We start from the raw sequence: 20036 nt of genomic DNA on the forward strand, positions 1-20036 counted from the left end.
GGCACTCTTTAATATTGAAGTGAGTGATGTTAATTACACAACCATAGAGGGCGCCCTCAGCTTCTTAGGGGTGCAGTTGGAAAGAGGCACATCTAAGACGCATTAGTGTGCAGTTATAAGAAGAATCCCATGTCCCACAGAAGTAATGCATTTATTTTACCATGCAGACAAGTGGATCACAATGTCTATTCCAAACATTTCCAGTGCAAGAATTTTTCTTGATGCTTTCAATACAGAGTTCTGACTTCTCAATATATGTCTAAGCATTTGAGGATTAGTGTTAGTTCCGTTCATATTTTCCCATGAACCTCACCTGAATATGTAGGATGACCTCTGCATGGGGGAAGATACAAGGTTGCTATATTTTTCTAGCTGAATGTCAGCTATGCACTCAACAGATTAGGAATCTAAAGCATTCAGCTCCTCTTATCAGCAACATAGAAATACCTGCTTAGGGCTCCTATTAGAGAAGTATGAATTCCCTGTGGGAAAACAGTCACCAGGGATCATATGAATTGTTTGATTTAGGGAGTGGCACCATAGAAATATGAACTCCGCTCCCAAGTCAGGTTCTCCATGCTAGCTAGCTCTGGGGCACTTAAAAATTCCAATGCCCAACACTTACCCAAAATATTTGCTTTAGCATTTAAGGGCTTTCTAGGGGTCAACCACTGGTCCTCTAGAACCTTCTTTTACAAAAATGTTGTTCAAAGAGAAACCACACCAGTACCCCTGGGAGGCTGAGGGAGAGAAATACCTTGAGAGCCATTCTGGATCTGAGGAATAGTAACAGATTTTCTGAGAGAATCTAATGTGATTCTAATCTGAGACGCACTTTTTTTTTAAAGGTCTTTTAGACTTTTCTTTATATTTTTGGATCATCACATCTCCCCTGAGCTCTAGTTTTATGAGGTGCCTGAGGGGCTGATAGTCATCTCAACGGATAGTCATCTGTGTCGATTACATTTTTTTTTTTTTTGAGAAAGGGTGTTACTATGTCACCCTGATAACCACGCAGTTCTTGACAGGACATTTTCCTCTTCTGTACCTAGGATTCCTCATGCGAGCACATATACACTAAAAGGGTAACTTTATGCTGCCTAATGAATGAAGTCACATTTTAATGGCACTGTAGGATGGTGGTTGGTAGAGGCTGGAAAGATGGGAAATTGAATGTGTATGGAAGATGAAGGGGTCTACCACTTAATGGATACAGAATTTCAGTTTTGTATGGAGAAAGATTCCAGAGAAAGATGGTGAATGTGGTTGCTTAATGCCACTGACCTATACCCTTAAATTGGTTAAGATGCCAAATTTAACACTATACCACATACCACAGAGTTACCCCATACTCTGTAGCCTAGCATGACCTTGAACTTCTGATCCACCTGCCTTCTCTCCTGAGCAATGGGATTACAGGATTGTCCCACCATACTGTGTGTTTTACAGTGCTGGGAATCGAACCCAGGTCTTCGTGAATGATAACTGAGCACTCTACTACCTGAGCTATACTCCAGTCCTCTGCCTTAGACTTCTAATAGCTTGATGCTAATACTATGGATTCAGCCACAGAGTTACCTCCTGAGATGTCATTTAGCCGATGGAATGTGATGAAGGGCAAAGAAACTTCAGATATCCAGAACAGGTTTCCTGACAGGATGGGCAGGGGGGCTCTACCAGGTTAGGAAAGCTCAATATCCGGGCTTCCTCTGCAGAGACATCTGTGAGCTCTTGGCACAGGAAGGCTTCCTGTTTTTGAGATAATGTTTTTAAATGGTTCGTAAAGAGTTTCTTGGCCACAACTAGTCCTGGAGAAGCAACGTTTTGATGATTGAACTATAAATGAATCAGAAACATATGCAGTGAATTTCCCTTGGGTTTGGCAAGGCTCGTTTTGGACTCAGTTCTGTCCGGGATACTTAAAAGATGGTTTCTAGTGTTTGTTGGATCAAACGAAGCTTCACTTTCCCAGCATCCTTTCTGACTGTGGCTGAGTAAGAAGATAGAGAGCTCAGAACCTTTGTTCCTACGTTACCGGATTCTACAAAAATGCAGGATGGATTCATGGAAAAGCTACGGTCCACTAAGTGTGGAAGCATCTACTACCTTGCCGTCCGCTCCTCTCTGGTTTAGAATCCTTCAAGAGGTTTTTTTTTTTTTTAACTTACAAATGAAGGGCTTCAGATAGGTTATTTCAAAGGATAGAAGTTTCCCTTGCATGAATTCTTTTCTACTTGCCTACAGCAGTTCTAGATTGATGGTCTCCCTACAACTCCAGACCTTGAGTGCTAGAGAATATTTGAAGGAATGTCACAGCTTGAGAGACAGCACTTCAATGCAACAAGAAAGAATGGCTCACCTTCTCAGACATATTCAAGGAGCATTTTAGAAAGAAAGCAGCCCAAGACGCTGGCTTGAGTCTCCCTTATGTATTGCTAACTTGTTTTAAGATATTATAAATGGCTCTGAGCCGTCTCAGACGGAACATCTTCTATACAGTAATGGAGCTGTTTTATCCTCAGGCACTAAGAGTGCTGTGAGGCCCACTTAAATGTTCGGGAACATCTAATTTCTTATTGTCTCAGAGAAATTGGTAAATAAGGTTCATCATCAATACTGACTTGGGACACCTACAGGAAGACGGCTGTGTTTAAAGTCAGAGATTATTGATGTCTAGGGTGAAACAGAAATGAGAATCAAGACTTTCTCTGCCAGGTTTTCCAAATCTAAGAGACAAACAGTGCGGTCACACTTCGCTTCTTCTCTCTTACTGAGAAACTGCACCTCTCTGAACGTGAACCTCAGAAGGACTTAGAGGATAAGTCTCAAAAACATGTATTATATTCTAGGAGACACTGAAATATTAACTATTTTAATCCATAGAATAACACACATGACTCAGCGTGTAGAGTTTCTGCAACTACCAAATAATTTTAACAACTCTTTTGCCATGCAGGAGAAGAGAAAAGGAAAGAGGGATAAAAAGAAGGAGAAAGAAGAGGAAGAGGAAGAAATGTGAAGACCAGAATAACAATATCCCTTTGGGGTTGAACAAAATTGGCAGGTAGCTAGAGAGACACATAGTAGATGTGGAGCACGGAAAGTTCTGGAAACGTACAACTGAAACCAGGAGACTGGAGAGCAAGGGAGTGATTAGCATTGTCCACACTTCCTTTAAGCTCCAAAATATCTCGCTGCAATTATAACCTCCCTGGTTAGGGGGCCCAAGATTGGAATCCCTGTTCTGGAAGTCACTTGTGGGGTGTCTGTGGGCACATTGTACTTCATCAGCGAACCGTAGTGTTGTGTTTTATACAATGATAAAAAAGGAGAATATGTTTCGTGGATGTGCATTCAGGTGTGGAGGAAGGAGATGTCTTTGTGGGCCCATGCTGAGTTATCCCTCCCCCCCCCTCCCCTGCCCAGGGATCAGCCACATGATGGTATAGAATAGAAGAGAATAGAATTTATTCAGGGCATGGTGAAAGGAGTTGAGAGGGTAGTAGAGACAGAGAAAGGCGGGGGAGGGGGGAGGCGGGGGAGGGAGGAAGGGCAAACAGTCCCTTTTATAGTTAGGCATACCTGGCTGTTTCCAGGTAACTGTGGGGCGGAGCCTAGAAAAAAATGCTAACAAGGAGTCCCTGACTTGTGGGGCTAAGGAGATGGTCCCTAGGTGCCCTCAACAGCACCTGCAACACAGTGCGTGCTCATAAAATAATACCCAGTTTTTGCTCTCAGAGCTCTTGCACCTGTTGTCTGAGTCCCGGTGCTTTCCCTGCTCACTCTCAGACTCCCTGGATTCAACAGTCCCTAGCTCGGCCTCTGGAACCCCTGCCTTTCCTTTGTCCCCTTATGTCATCAATGGAGCCTACTTCCTAAACCATTTAGAGTCTGTCTTCATGCCCCCCCACCCTGTTCTTCACTGTCGTTTCCAAATTAGACCCTTTATCTTGTCTTTACAAAGGCAGGCCATTTCATCATGGTGTTCTGGTCTGGCGTATTTCTTTATCTCTCTCAGCCTTAAAGGGCTGTGCATATGTGTGTAGACAGAGGTGTCCGTCCTGAAGGACTGACAAAAAAAACCCCACAAAAAACAAACAACAACAAAACAAAACAAAAAAAAAAAAAAAAAAAAAAACAAACCACCTAGTATCTCTCATTGTTCTGGAACTCACCAAGCAGGCTGGGCTTGCTGGCCTGTAAATCTCAGAGATTTGCCTATCTCCACTTCCCCAGGATTGGGATTACAAGTTTGCACCACTGTGCTGGCTCCTTGTTGTGTTGTTGTTTTAAGATTTATTTCAATAGGCGTGCCTGGTGGCTGTGGAGGTCAGAAGAGCCTGTTGGATCTCTGGAACCAGAGGTGAAGATAAACAAAACCTGGATTTTCTATAAGAACAAGAGCTTGAAACAGCCAAGTTCAACTAACTGACCACATGAAGCTCATGAAGAAGGAAGACCAAGTGTGGATGCCTCATTCCTTCTTGGAAGGAGTGACAGAATGCTCAAGAGAGCAAATAAGGTGACAAAGTGTGGGACAGAAAGTCAAGGAGTGGCCATCGGGAGACCACTCTACCTTGATATCTGTCCCATGTGCAGTCACCAAAGATAGACCCCAATATGGATGTCAGGAAGTGCATGCTGACAGGAGCCTGATGTAGCTGTCTCCTCGAAGGTCTGCCGGAGTCTGACATATCCAGAGGCGATGCTCGCAGCTACCCATTGATCTGATCAAGGGTTCCCAATGAAGAAGTTAGAGGACTGAAGGAGCTAAAAGGGTTGGTGGCCCCAAGAGGAGAGCAACAGTGCCAGCCAACCAGAGCTCCCCAGGGTCTAAACCACCAGCCTGGGAGCACAAAGGGAGGCACCCATGACTTCAGCTGTATACTTAGGGGAGGATGGCCTTGTCAGGCATGGGTGGGAGAGGAGATCCCTGGTCCCATGAAGGCTGAACACCGAGGGGGAAGGAATTCGAGGGTGGGGAGGGGGAGTGGGGGGTAGGTGGGGGCACACCATTGTAGAGGCAGGAGGGGGGACGGGATAGGGGGTTCCTGGGTGGTGGGGGAAATGGGGTAAGGAGTTAAAATCTGAAATGTATTTGAAAGAAAGAAAGAAAGAAAGAAAGAAAGAAAGAAAAGAAAGAGAAAGAAGGAACGAAAGAAAGAACAACAAGTGCTCCTAACAACGGGGTCCAGTCTCCAGCCTCCTGTGCTAGCTTTTTGACATGGGTTTTGGGATCATGAGGTCCAAGTACAGGTACTTTACTGACTCCCTAACTCCCTTAAGTTAGTTCCCTTACGTTGTTCACGGTTCTGTTCTATGAGTCCCTGTGAATGCTAAGTAGTGAATCTTAACGCATTACTCTTATGGACTTGCAGGGTTACATTTATGCTAGCACATCTTCTTGAACCCCTCGATACATAGGTGTGCCTTAGGAATGTCAGGATCAGCTTCCTGAGTCATACCTGGTGGGTTCGAGGCACAGTTTAAACCAGATACCCCAAAGCGTCTCCTGTCCAGTGAAACCTGTCACTTCTTGCTGTGGCTCACAACCATCATCTCTGTCTCTCTATTCATGCCACACATAGCTTTAAGAGATCGCCATGTCATTTCTGGGCTTGCCATCCGAGTTTTTCCCAAGGCATCTAACAACAGTTTACTTTCTTTCTACCTGTCACCATCCTGCCATCAAGAAAACTGGCTTGCCGGGCAGTGGTGGCGCATGCCTTTAATCCCAGCACTTGAGAAGCAGAGGCAGGCGGATTTCTGAGTTCGAGGCCAGCCTGGTCTACAGAGTGAGTTCCAGGACAGTCAGGGCTACACAGAGAAACCCTGTCTCGAAAAACAAAAAACGAACAAACAAACAAAAAACAAAAAAAACCCAACAACAACAAAAAAAGAAAACTGGCTTGGCCATTTTGCCTTAAGCACCCCTAGGAGGTCTTCCTCTAGGAATCTGCTTCCCATTCCCTCTCCCTCCCTCCCCCTTTCTCCTTTGTGGAAAATGTTCCATCCTTTCTCCTTTCCTCTTCACCCCACATGGAAAGAGAACTACCCTGCCCTCCAGATGCTTCTGTTACAAACAACTCCATAGCCTTCTTTAGCTAGAATGGGTCTCTCCCTCCTCCCCACCTTGATAACCACATTTTTCTGTTCCCATGGAAGCTGTCATTTCTGCATTCTGTTGAAACTCTTCTGCACATGTTTTATTTCTCTGAAAAAAACAGAGTATGAGTTGATGTGATTCATCTTTTTCATGCAGTGCAAAACTCCTAGCACAATGCCTTGCCCTTAGTATAGTAGGTGATAAATGCTTGCTGATTAAACACCGTGACAACAACCCCCCACATGGCACCTAGCATTGCATTTACTGAAAAAGACATGATATTTATAAGGCAGATTTTGATTTGAGAAATTCCACATATGAACCAAACAAACAACACTAAGAACCTCATTCTAACAATCACAACGAGCACTTAGTAGTTTCAGTGGACTTCCAAATAGCTTGGAGCTTGGGGCAAACTGATGTTCAGACATAATACATTATCTCCCTGCCTCTGCAGAGGAGCCCAGAGAAAGGAGCCTGACTTGAGGATGGCTACTAATGATGCTGCCTGCTCTTGACTTGCTGGGAACCAGGCATGATTGGAACACCCATGAAATGACCTTTCTATCTAAAGTGTTGGAGGGATACCTTTCATGTGTGTGTCTGTGGGATGGGTATGTGTTTGTGTGGATGCACATATCTGCAGGTGCATGAACATAAGTGCCCATGTGTGTGTGTGGCTGTCAATTCCTAGGTGCCATCTATATTGTCTTTTGAGATAAGGTTTTTCACTGGCCTGGAGCATACTGAGCAGGCTAGCCTGGCTCAACGGTAAAGCCCAGCTACCCTCCTGTCTCTGTCTCCTCAGTTCTGGAATTACAAGTTTACATCACCACTTTTGGGTTTTTACCTGAGTTCTGGTCTCTGGGTATTGAACTCAGGTCCTCAAGCTTGTATGACAAACACTTTCCAACCTCACCTTTCACTGCTCTCATGCATATCATCCTTCCTTCCTTCCTTCCTTCCTTCCTTCCTTCCTTCCTTCCTTCCTTCCTTCCTTCCTTGTTTTGTTGAGACAAGGTTTCTCTGTGTAGCCCTGGCTGTCCTAGAACTCAGTATGTAGACCAGGCTGTCCTCAAACTCAAAGCTCCGCTCACCTCTGCCTCCCAAGTGCGGGGACCAACTGGGGCGTACCTTATTTTTAATGAGAAGGAACATGATAGGGTGTGTTATACATCACTCAATATGGACTCCCTTGCTCTTCTTAATATAAGTTCTCATTATCAGCCACAGCAAACTCAAAGGAGAATCAGCACACGTCTTGTCTGTGTAATCCAGTCCCCTTCCCCATACACATTTTAGCTTGAATTTTCTGGTTTGGGTAGAGCAGTCACACTGCCAACTGGGAACTGGGATGTGTCCTCCTGTGTATACGAATGGTCCCGCTAAAGGTGTGGAAGCCTCCTCTCTGCTGGTGGGAAGTGGAGACGAAGCATGTGCACGCTCAGCCTCACCCGTGCAAACCTGAATCACCCACTCCATCTGCTACTGTTTCCTGGTTTGTGCCTTTTTGTGTCTGCACATTAACAAGGTTAACAACAGGTGTCACTTCCCCTGCTTGCCCTAACACCAACAAGCCTCTTGATCAATGTCTGTGGAATCAACTTCAGAGATAAAACTTCAGAAAGGAAACAATTTGCAAAGACTGTGTGCAAATCATTTCACTCTCCACTCCCAGATTCTGTCTCTGCATTCGGCGTGTTCATGAGTATGTGTGAGAGCATGCATGTCTGTTTCAAGGAGCCGTGTCATTAATGTTCACCATGTATGAAGAATGAGAACAGAGAGGGCTGGGAGCTGGCTACAGGGGTGGTGTGAGCACAGTGGAAACCGTGCTAGGAACCCAGATGAAAGTATCAATTTTCAACTTTATTTCTGAGGCAGAGGACTGAAAGGGAGTGGATGTTTCAGGGATGGTGGTCTATAGAAGCACCACCATCCTTCAGACCTCAAGAGAACATCTGATCAAAACCTTTTCTCTTGGAGAGCTGATCCAGTTGCTACAGCCTTGTTAAGAGCAACACATTTAATTCTTTGACAGAACACCTAGTGGGAATCAATAAAACAAGGCTCTTGCTTTCCCAGCATGCTCCAAATGCCCCAGGAAGTCAAGTTTCTCTTGAAGATTGCTTGGCCCAGGTGACCCCAGATGGTATCTATAGGCCAGCCTTTGACCAACTGAAGAAGGGACTGTTTTTCTTTAGGGAAATGCTAGGTTCCTCTCCTGATCTCCCCAGATCTAGAAATAAAGGTGACACATTAAAAAAAAAAAAAAATCTCCGTAACTTGATAGCTGTCTATTCATAGGAAAATGCTGACTGCCAGCACCTGCTGAGGGAACCCCACTTTGAGGGTAGGTCTTAGAAATGATTAAGCTGAGATTCAAGCCACAAGGGAGGGCTTTATCCCATGATGTCCTTGTAAGAAGAGATTAGAATATAAACAAAACGTAGACCAAAGCTTGATTACACAAAAACACAGTGAAAAGACTCAAGAGAGTGTGCAATCCAAGCACAGAGGCCTCTCAGGAAACCCTGCCAGCCCCTTGATCCTGGAGTTCCCAGTCTACAGAGCTGTGAAAAGATCCTTCTGGTTCTTAAAGCTACCCAGCCAGCGGTGTTTTTTGTTATGGCAGACAGCCTAGCCAACTAACCTAACACCTGTTGGTTATCTGCTAGTTAGAGAGCATATCAAGTTATTTTCTTCTTTATTTTCAGTAACATTTATACTTTTACTAATACACAGGTCCCCTTTTTTCTTGACTTTTTTTTAAATGCTAAATAGTTTTTAATTCCTTTTGGCTAGATTCAAAAGGAATACCAAGATTCCTACTCTTTAGGCTTTTGTTTCATACACACGTTTGTGTGTGTGTGTGTGTGTGTAAATGTGTATGTATGCATGCATATGCTTGAGAGCAGGGCGAGGCTCAATATTGATGCTGGGCAGCTTCCTTGATAACTCTACAACTTATGTGGAGGTAGGGTCTCTGGTTGAGCCTGGAGTTCACTGTTTTAGCTAGTCTGGCTAGCCAGCTTACTCCAGGGAGTCCCTGTCTCCTCCCTAGCACTGGGATTACAGGTAGGCAACACCCATGTGGCTTTTACTTGGGTTCTTGGGATCAGAACCCTGGTCCTCACCCTTAGACAGCAACCACTGAGACATGGCTCTGGCCCTTCTCTTTAGTTTTGGCAGAGACTTTTTGTTTTGTTTTGTTTTTGTTTCTTTCGAGTTCCTTAGGAGAAAGGTAGACATTGCTACTTATCATTTTGTAACTGAGGAAATAAAACTAAATGATTTAAATGATTTATTCAGTGTACAAGCTGAGCTTGTCCACACTCCCCTCCTATCCTGAGCTGCCTTTTCCACACGTGGCCCTTTGTCTTCTGTCTCTACACTGCAGCACAGTCATGTCAAGGGTGTTTCTTCTTATCAACATCTACTTCCCTTTCTAGAAATATTTTTCTCACTTTTCCTTGGAGTTTGGTTGGGTTGTTTGTCTTGTTTCTCTTGAATTTTGGTATTATCTTGTGGGTTTCCTAGGAAAAGAAGCCCTGTATGGTTCTTCACCGTTCCTACTCCGTGACAATTCCCCAAGAGGAAACTGTATCTAGGTAATTATTTCCTCGGAAGGTGGAAGCTAGGCATCTGCATACCTCTTAGCCTGAAGCTGTGAATCCCAAACTTCACAATATGCTAAATACTCAAAGAATGCAAAAAAGAGGCCTTTGAGCACCTTTAGATTAATAATACTGTGGTTTTAGAGCCTTGGGGATGTAATCATAGATCATTATGGTCCTTCTGCTCTAGAGGAATAAAACCCCTAGGATCCCTAAGCCCAACAGATTCAGGCTGAGACTAAAGTAGAGGAAAATCAAATGGGCTGCATTAAGCAATATCCACTGGATGTCCTGTTGGACTTAAATAGACAAGGGCTGCCTTTGTGGACCACTCTAGCAGCTGGATCAACAGGGTGGTGTTCCCCAGTGAGTAGTGCTCAGGGGCGTCTGGGGGCTAATTTTTCTCACCTGATGCTGCTGTCGTTACCCTGTATGGCTTAAAACGAAGCATGCTCAAAGCATGGGGACCAAGATGCTTCCTTATATAGAGGAATAAACAAGTTAGTGAATTAATTCCAAAGCATGCTGAGACCATAGATGCCAGGATAGAGGTTCTCACATATGTTTTATTGTCTGACACATGAAAGGACACGAATGACCTGGTTTGGTCTTTTTTAGGGGGTGGGGTGGGTTGGTTTTTTTTTTTTGTTTTTGCTTATTTGTTTGCTTCAAAAAGTCTGTGGTCACTACTGTCATAAAATGACACCAATGATGACAGCAGGTACTTACAGTTTAAGTTGCTACAATTTCCTTATCTATGTTGCTTTATCTTATTACACTCATTTTAAGACACTTACTACACTATTATCTTAATACACCTATTTCCAATACAACTGCAAATTGTATTGAATGATAGCAACTTCAAATTATTATCATCCAATTTCATAAATGAGCAAACCAAGTCTTAGGCCAAGAAGCCCACCTAACATACACTCATTAAACTGGAGTCGGAATTGGAATAAGAATACAGCTCATGCTGACTTCAGAGCCTATTAATTTAACCGAAGCACTTGTATTACCATACCAATTGGATTTTTAAAATCTGTTCTATGTTACATCTTCTGATCTCATGTTCTAAAAAGTATTGAAATACCCTGTAGGGCACAAAATTTGGCATCTACAAGGCACTTCCCAGAAGGCCCCTTGTACAGAAAGTAACATAGAAGTCTTCTATAAAACTGTAAGCCCGAGTTCTTGGCATAGAAAATGTGGGCACCCAAACCCAAGCATATCGTCAAATTGCAGGAAATTAGCATGCAAGGCAATGTGATCAAAGCTAAGTGGTTCAGAGCCCCATGCTCTGCAGTGTCTGGAGGCCATCTTTAAGAACATGGGAGGGTGCTCTCTTCTCTAACTGAGCAAGATGCTCAAAAGAAAGAAGGCCAAGGGAAAGAAAGTGGCCCCAGACCTCAGTGTTGTGAAGAAACTGGAGGCCAAAAAGGTGGTTTATCTTTTGTTTGAGAAAAGGTCCAGGAATTTTGGCATTGGGCAGGACATTCAACCCAAAAGAGAGCTCATGTGCTTGTCAAATGGTCCCACTACATTAGGCTGTGGCCGCAAAGGCCCGTTCTCTATAAGCTGCTCAAAGTACCTCCTGCCATTCCAGTTCACCCAGGCCCTGGACAGGCAAACAGCTGATACTTAAGCTTGCTCACAAGTACAGGCGAGAGACAAAGCAAGAGAAGAAGCAAAGGCTACTGGCCCGTGCTGAGAGGAAAGCTGCTGGCAAAAGGGACGTCCCAACTAAGACACTGCCTGTTCTCCAAGCAGGAGTCAATACAGACACCACCTTGGTGGAGAACAAGAAGGCTCAGCTGGTGATGATTACCCATGATGTAGACCCCATTGAGCTGGTGGTTTTCCTGCCTGCCCTGTGTCGAAAGATGGGGGTGCCTTACTGCATCATCAAGGGAAAGGCCAGGCTGGGGCTCCTGGTCTACAGGAAAATATGCACCACTGTTGCCTTCACACAGGTTAACTGGGAAGACAAGGGTGCTCTGGCTAAGCTGGTGGAAGCGATTAGGACCAATTACAATGGATAGGACTACGTCCACTGCCACTGGGTCCTAAGACTGTGGCTCGCATTGCCAAACTGGAAAAAAAAAAAAAAAGGCTAAAGAACTCATTACTAAACAGGGTTAAATGTACACTGCTAAGCTTTCTGTACATAAATATCATTACAATAAGTATAAATAAATAAATAAAATTTTAAAAAAGAATCCTAGTCTTCTGTATATAATCACAGTGTAGAAATAAGGGTCTCCAGCACATTTCAGCTGATAAAATCCCGACAAAAGAAACTCAATTATTTAAGCAAGATTTTCTCCAGGGACTACTATAGCCTTTACAAGGTGGCGCCTGAGGTGCTCTCATATTTATCATAAATATTTGTAATATTATAACACCTGTATTTCAAGTGTAAGTTTTAATTTAAAACTTTAGGATATCTTTTGGCTTTGTTGGATATCAGAATGAATATCGTATCAGGCACTCAAGAACGCCAAAATGTCAGAAATTTCATGACAAGGCTTTTGGATTTTCAAATGTGGTGTGTGATCCTTGAGACTTAAAAGTCACCGATAAGACATTTCTATTTGAATAGTGTAATACCCTGTCACATAATAACGGTTCTATTGTAAAGAGTTGCTTAACTCAACACATTTGCTTCACACAATTTGCCCAAATCTGGGAGTAAGGTGGGAAAAAAAAAGATACAGCAGAAACCTGAATATCTCTTCATAGTATTCTTACAGACATTTTCCCTTCTGTTTTTAGCATCACTGTGCTGTTTAATGCACCTCAGGTGGCCAGAGAAAAATAACAATTAGAAACCAACTCTTGTAGGGCATGTCTAGTCTATGTATCTGTGTCTTTAGAAGCCTGTGCCCAGCATGGTCTGTATGATTTATCCAGAGTGAGTCAGTCAGCAGATTCCGTGTTGATTCCCTTCTCCTTGCAGCAAGCCTTACAATGTGATGCCCGGGCGCTTCCTTGCACCAAACCCAGTCCTTGTTTTTACCCTTCTCATTTTCAAGTTACCCTTCATTTGTAACTACAACTTTCTCCAAGTCCACCTCCCCCAATAACAGCTTCTGATTTCAGGTTTTGTCTTTCCTGTGTCTTTAAGTCAGAAACTTCCCAAGGCTCCTAAGCCGGCTTCATCAGGCATCCAGGGCTCCTGGTGCTGCCTCCGCTGCAGTGAAGTCTGAGAGAGGATATCCTGATCTACAAAACATCACCAGACCTAGACTAGTTCTCAAGGATAGACTACGTGACAAATCAGGGACATCCTAGGAACTGGGCTAGAAGATTTTAAGACCAAATCAATTGATGCTGGCAGTTCCCCAGAAGAAAAACTCCTCTAAACCATGCAAAGTGTAAAGCGAATACAAAAGGCGTCTAAGAAACCTACAAAAAGCACCAAAATAATTTCAGATTCCTGCGCCTACCTTAAAGACAGCCTAGACCTCTGGACTGACACACACACACATCCACACCGGGCCGCTCTCTAGCTCTTCAACAGCTGTGCGTTCACAGAGTAAGCCACAGTCTCCCTCGGGGCTGAGCTCTGCAAATACAGACGCTACACACACAGCCTTGCGGTGCCAGGCAGCCCCTTCCTTCCCCTTCCCAGCCTTGCCAGAGCCTGGCCGCTGACCAGCTCCCTCGTTGAGAAGTTAGGGGACCAGTTCAACTCACCCCACAGAAGGTGGCCGAGCATCTCGGCAACAGGGGTACATTGAATCCCCCTTTCAAAGCTCAGATACCACCCACTCCCAACCCCCAGCCTCATTAGAATCCTAGAGCAGCAGGCAGACAGATTGACTCCTGTGTGGAACCACCCAGACCCTGCAGGGCGGTAGTACCTACTCGTCCCCCAACCCCACCCCACCCCCCACCCCCACCTCCCCTGAGGCTAGCCGCGGTCACCTTTTACCTTCACAGAGCCCCAGGTCTCCAAGGAGTCCAGCTTTTCACTCGAATTGGGAGGCCACCGGTTTGGGAAGCAAGGGACATTTCGAAGTGAAACAGAAAGTAGGCTGGGGATCCAACCCAGACCCTGGACCTGCGCTTGACCGCCACTCAGCTCTGTGCGTCTTTAGACTCAGCCGCCCCGCAGCTCCACTGGCTCAGCTTGGGAGGATCCCAAGGACTCAACCATAGAGAAGTCTGGAACTCTCAGTCACCGCCTGGGCTGCTTTTTTTTTTTTTTTTTTTTTTTTTTTTTTTTTTTTTTTTTTTTTTTTTTTGAATATTTGTTGAGCTTTTTAATATGCAGTTTGTCTCCTTCTAAAGAGAATTAGCAATTCCATCACCCGACTCTCCTGGCTTCATTATACAGTTGAAACTGATCCAATAGCAACACTCTGCCACCTTAAGTCCCCAGCCCAAACCCCACGCAGCATCTATATCCTCAGAGACACTCAAAACATCAGACTACGACAATTAACCTTTCCAGAATTTTCATTTGGGGACTGGCTTTCTGTATGGGTACAGAACCTCCTAAATGCCCGGTGCTGGGCAAGGAGAGGTTTCTCAGGATGTATCTGCAGTAGCTTTCTTGAGATTAGGTACTGAATGGTTTCAGATTAAGCGTCTGAACCCAGAGTTGAGAAGTCTCATACAGCTTTTATAACACATGGCGCAAATTCTAAAGGCTGTAGTGTTCGATACTGTTGCCACATTTCTTAATTCTAGGAGTCAAAAAGGTAGTTGGACTTGAGGGGTCTTTAGCCACTTCCCCAACCCGGACCTCCACTAATTTGTCTACACTCTCCTCCAACCACTTCAAAGACACATGATGGCCAAAAAAGAAGCTGCTAGCTTGGTGTGGAAAGTAAAACCTTAACTCTTCATCTAATTCCATTCTGTTCCAATTTACCTGATTTACATATGCCCTGTCTTGCTGAAAGATGCCAGGCGGCTGAGGGGCCACTGAGAAATGGCTGGGAATGAAGAGGCTCTTTGCAAAATGGGGAAGAATATATCACAACAATAAGATTTACAAAACCCCAGCCTCTTGGTCTAGTTCACAAGATGCCAAGATGATTTTTATGCATAGCGGGCTCTGGTCCCTCCAGTCTCCAAGTTAGCTGGGTCTTGCCACAAGATCTGGGATGGACTTGAAGAAGATCCTTGCTTTTCTTTGAGAATAGCCAGTAACTGCAGTCTCTGTGTTTCCCTCCTTTTACCCTCCATCCAAGTCTACCAAGGGAAACTGATCCCACGACCAACACTAAATAAATTATCAGTATATGGGTATCGTGCCTTTAGAGCTACCTTTGTTAATGCCGTGATAACTCTCTACCCGTGCATCCCTCTGAAGTAAGCAGGTAGGAATTGCTATTACCCTCTTTAGAGAAGCCAGTGACATGGGGACGAGTTAGCAACCAGATCTTCTCTGCTCTGACTTGCAAAGACCAGGTATGTGTGAGGAAAATCTAAGTGGAATGACAGATTGGTGTTTCTGTCTCACCCCGCAGGTGTAGTAAATACCGTACAGCCTGTTGTGACAGTTGCCACAGTAACTACTTTCTTAATAGGAATAAGGACACATTGGGATATATTAGAAAATATCAGGGGATTGGATAACAAGTAAATGGATGGGCAAGGAACAATAACGAGAAAACAAAGATAGATTATCTGAATGATTTGAATTTCATAGATAAGTGCTCATCAATAGAAATATAATAGGAACCGTATACATAATCTTAAAATTTATAGTAGCCACAGTAAAAAAAAAAACTAGTGAAATTATCTTTAGACTATTCAAAATATGATTTCAACATGTGATTAGTAAACATTGATAGACTATTATGTATTCCTTTTCTGTGTCTGACTTCTAATTTGTATTTTATGCTTATATCACAGCTCGGGAATAGCCATATCACATTCAAAGCCCTTAGTGGACACATGTAGTCAATATAGTGACACCACATTAAATGGCCTTGCCTTGGATTATACCATTGTGGGGTTAGAATCCATTCTCTGGTAACACATTTGTCTGTATTGCCTAGAAACTTTTCCAGAAGAGTCTGTGGACAGCGAGATGACTCACTAGGTTAAGGTACTTGCTGCTAGCCTGGCACATGGAGTTTGATTTCTGAAACTCATATGGTAGGAGAGAACTGACTCTCTCTCAAGTTGTCCCTTAATCTCCACATATGTGCCCTGGCATGTACCCATATAATAAATGTAATAAATAATGTAATAATAAGTGTAATAATACAAGCATAATAACAAAAATAAATGAATAGAAAACATTTTTTGTATTCACTTGGTTTTAATTCCATAGCATCACTCAAATAGTATCTTCTAAGTACAACAGGAAAATATTAAATAAATTTGGAATTGCGATAATACCAAAGCTTTAGCTTTGTTTGTGCCACCAGGGAGGCATAAAGAGTAAAGCAAATAAATCTGGGGTTTGTAGAAAGTTCCTTCCTTGGGTCATCTGTACTGTTTGGGGTAGAGTCCTCTGTGTCACATTTGACCCCATGTCCTATGTGTCTCTCTCCTCTCTGTTCATTTCCTGAAGCCACTGAAATGAACCATTCAATGTTATTGAAGCTACTGCCCACCTTTCTAAGCCACGAGGTCTTGGCTATAACCCAAGCCACCCCAAGAATGCAAGCCACCCCAAGAACACAAGCCTAGTCTTCAAGCCTCTGCCTCCTCCCTTCAGACTCATTCTCTACCCCGCTGTACTGTGCATCTGTGTCAAACTCAGGCATTATATCATACAACTTCTTGACTTAAAGGCTTTAATAGAAAACCATTCCCCTTTGGATAAAATCCCCACTGTCTGGTGTCATACACTGGAGGTTTATTATAAACTGGCTTCAGAGACTTTTCTCTCTTGCCTCATTGCTTCAATTGCTTGGTTCTGTTTTGTCTGTGTCTTTTCCTGTGACATGGTCTCCATGACTCGGTGATTTTGTTTATAGTCAGATTTCTCTGCCCGGAATATCCATCCTTACGATGCCTATGCCTGACCAAATACGGTACATTTCTAAGGGTTGCCCAGCAATTGACTGTATCTCTATTCTTACGATTCTCCCGTCTACATCAGCACATCACTTTTATAAATATAGTATAGCCATACATGGTGACACATATAATTCCAGTACTCAAGCAGAGGGGACAGGAGGATTACATGGTTGAGGTCAGCCTGTGATACATAGGAAGACCCAGAATAAGGACAACAAATGCATTATAACTCTTGTCTCAATGTACCATAGTCATATGATAATGACCTGCTCAGGTCTTACGTACAGGTTGCCTTTGAGTCCACTTTGAAACATGAGATCATCTTCATGAGCAACATGACAAATAAATGTCTGAGGGATCCAAATATTTCCCCCTCTACTAGATAAATCAGCACCACTATCATGACTGTTCTCATGATTACACATCAATATTCTTAGTACTTAGTGTTAGACCCTGTCTTAGGCATTTTGTATATTGCACTTAATCCCAACAGCAACAAATCAGTAAGGTGATGATTTATGTTCAATTTTAAATAGACAAAACATCTTGAATTCAATTCTTATATTTGGACAAGATAAGGTCATTCTTATGAACACTGCTTAGTATAAAATGGTAAAGTATCACACCTCCAACATGTATGAATTGTATCCTCACATGCTAACTTATTTGTGAAAGATTAATGCATGTGGGTTCTATATTTTCAATGTTTCCACATTTTATTTAAGGCTTCAAATTCACAGACAGCCAGGGCAAAGAAGACACACTGATAGTGCTTTGTGTGGAGTGGATACATGGTGACCTGGGACACTCAGGACAAAAACAACATTCGTTGCTCAATGTGTTTTTGCTTTCCTTTATTCTTGCTCTTTCAGTAGCTTCTTCATACTCTAGTCCAGTGGTTTTCAAACTTCCCAATGCTGCAACATTTTAATATTGTTCCTCATGTTGTAGTGACCCCCAACCATAAAATTATTTTTGTTGCTACTTCATAACTGACATTTTGCTACTGTTATGAATTGTAATGTAAATATTTTTGCAGATAAGGGTTTGCCAAAGGAGTCTGCGACCCACAGGTTGAGAACTACTGTTCTGGTCTATTGACAATTTAACCAGTAGAAAGACTGGTTATGCAAAGAAGAACCATATGCAAGGAGAATTCTCATTTCTCGCTATCATGATGTAATTACAGGAGCCCATTGAACATGTAGCACTAAGTGTACATGTAGCACTAAGCTCTGAACAAGGGTGTGGCATTGAAAGGTAACCTGTTATAGTGATTGCAGCTTTCAGATGCTGATGATGTGGAAGGCTGTGTGTTGCAGATATAGAAGAACAGTGCGCCTTGCTTTCAGTTTTCTTGTGGACCCAAAACTGTTAACAAAACAAAAACAAAAAAAACAAACAAAACAAAGTCTATTTCAAAACCAGGGGCCTTAGAATGTCTTGCCCCTAGGAGCCTCACATTTTACTCATTGGGCTTTGGAATATTCTACAAGTTGTTTCCCTGTTACACATCTGTTACTCAACTGTTTACTGTTTTCTACATTTTGTTCCTACAACATGGAACTAAACCACATAAGCAGCAGTGCATGGCTGAAGGCTTAACAAACCCTTCACGAAGAGAAATGAATAGAAAATAATACTTGTGTCACAGAGTAAACACATCTTGACCTACATAGACAGTGCAATAGGCTTGATACCAACATAAGAAGATGTCAATGGGATTTCTGGGGACTCTGGAGTTGGAGACAGGTTCAGACTTGAACACGAGGCTCTGATGAGAGAGTGAAGACACAATACATTCTTATGGGGGAGGTCTGTGAATTTTGGTAGGCTAGTGACTGTGTTGTCATTTCTTGGAGAATTTTTTTTTTCTTAAGACTAAGAGCCGCTAGGTCATCATGGAGCATCAGAGGCTGAGCCAGGGAGTCCGTGAGCAGGCAGAGTGGTACAAGCTTCTCTTCTCCTACACCCTCCCTTCTTTCCACTGCTGTATGTGGGTAAACTGACAGCGATCCACCATCTTTTTGCCTGCCTTCCCTTTTCTCCTTCTCCCTTCTGGCTTCATTTTCCTCCTCTCTCTTTCAATCTTTTCTTCCTTCCTCCCATCTTCTCATTTATCATCAGTTTAAAGGGAGTCAATGTTTGTGTCCTGCCATTCTTGGGCAACTCTATAAGACACTCTGCCTGGTGATCTTCTTGTCAAAGCCGTATTAAGCTTACCAGGCTTTTAGACTTAGATCAGCTTTGTTTTGTTTCATTGTGGAAGATCTGCAATTCCTTAAATAAGAGAACTGAGACTGGAGGATTCTCATTTGGAAGACAGGGAGCTGTTTCTTAAGATTTCCCAGAACGAAAGCAGAGCCTGACAAGAAAATGATCTGAGGGCTCCAGAATAATCTATAACATGGTGGTTATTACTATGTTCCCTGCCAAGTCGGTGCCACGGCCAATCTGAGAAGCTATTTTTCATTCTGCTTTCAGTCATCACAGCGCAATGCAAGTGGCAGCGTGGCTAGGGGTGAACAACAGAAAAAGGCTGCTTCCCACCTGGGTGAGGCTGTTGTTGCTACCTTTAATTTGCTCCAAAGCACCGTATGGAATTGATGTCATGACTTGGGTCCAGATAGGACTGAGACAGGAATGAGATGCTAGAAGGATGTGAGTGGAGTCAGAAATGGTTACTAGAGCAGAATCAACTGGAATTGGATTCAAGCCACTCCACCGGATCATGCCGGTCATTTAACCCAGTTTTAGTGAACGAAAGAAAAAATCTGGCCTGATGCATCTCCCGGGCATGGCATACAGCAGGTGCTGACTGCCCCTACCCAGCATGGCTCTGAAGCTCCTTTTTCTTCTTTCTGAAACACAGACAAGACCCCTTTTGTAGAGTGACTTGGCAGAAATTGACCTGTTGTCCCCAGTAAATGATAAATGTCATGTGAGGGTCTTCCAGCAAATTTTCATGTTGTAGGTTCTTTTTTCTAAAGGTGGACATGACAGACCATGTCTATTATCCCATATATTCTAGAAGCTGGATGCTCTCCAATCAAGTGAAGGAGTCTGATTCATTCTCTGAATCTAAATGGGCTCATCAATTCCTTGGCATCATTTCTAGGGACGGAAGAGGCTTCACTATAAAAGGCAATGTCATGAAAACTGACTCTTCTTCCCCTGGGAGCCACCAATTAACCATAGTTCCTCAGTTAGAAAGAAGTGGGGCCTTGTGAACCCCTTTATCCTCTATGAAGGATGTTGACTCTGCAGGCAATCACACTGTTGTGAGTTCATGACTGTGGTGGTCCCGTCGTATCCAGTGACAC

General features: G+C 43.4%; 1 protein-coding gene across 7 annotated transcripts in view; it reads right to left on the minus strand.

Annotated features, from left to right (window-relative positions):
* The window catches only part of Phactr1 (phosphatase and actin regulator 1), a 460522-nt gene that overhangs the window by 264964 nt on the left and 175522 nt on the right, over positions 1 to 20036 (minus strand). Inside the window, exon 1 of one of the 7 annotated variants that reach the window (XM_034509805.2) lies at positions 13661 to 13886. The exons of 4 other annotated variants lie outside the window; for them this stretch is intronic. The gene's annotated coding sequence lies outside the window, so the exon portion shown is untranslated. Of the gene's footprint in view, positions 1 to 13172; positions 13318 to 13653; positions 13887 to 20036 lie in introns of those variants that run through there. 2 more of the 7 variants (XM_076939126.1, XM_076939125.1) reach the window with 2 other exon arrangements.

Source organism: Arvicanthis niloticus, chromosome 8 (genome assembly GCF_011762505.2).
Source record: "Arvicanthis niloticus isolate mArvNil1 chromosome 8, mArvNil1.pat.X, whole genome shotgun sequence".
Classification (NCBI taxonomy): Eukaryota; Metazoa; Chordata; class Mammalia; order Rodentia; family Muridae; genus Arvicanthis; species Arvicanthis niloticus.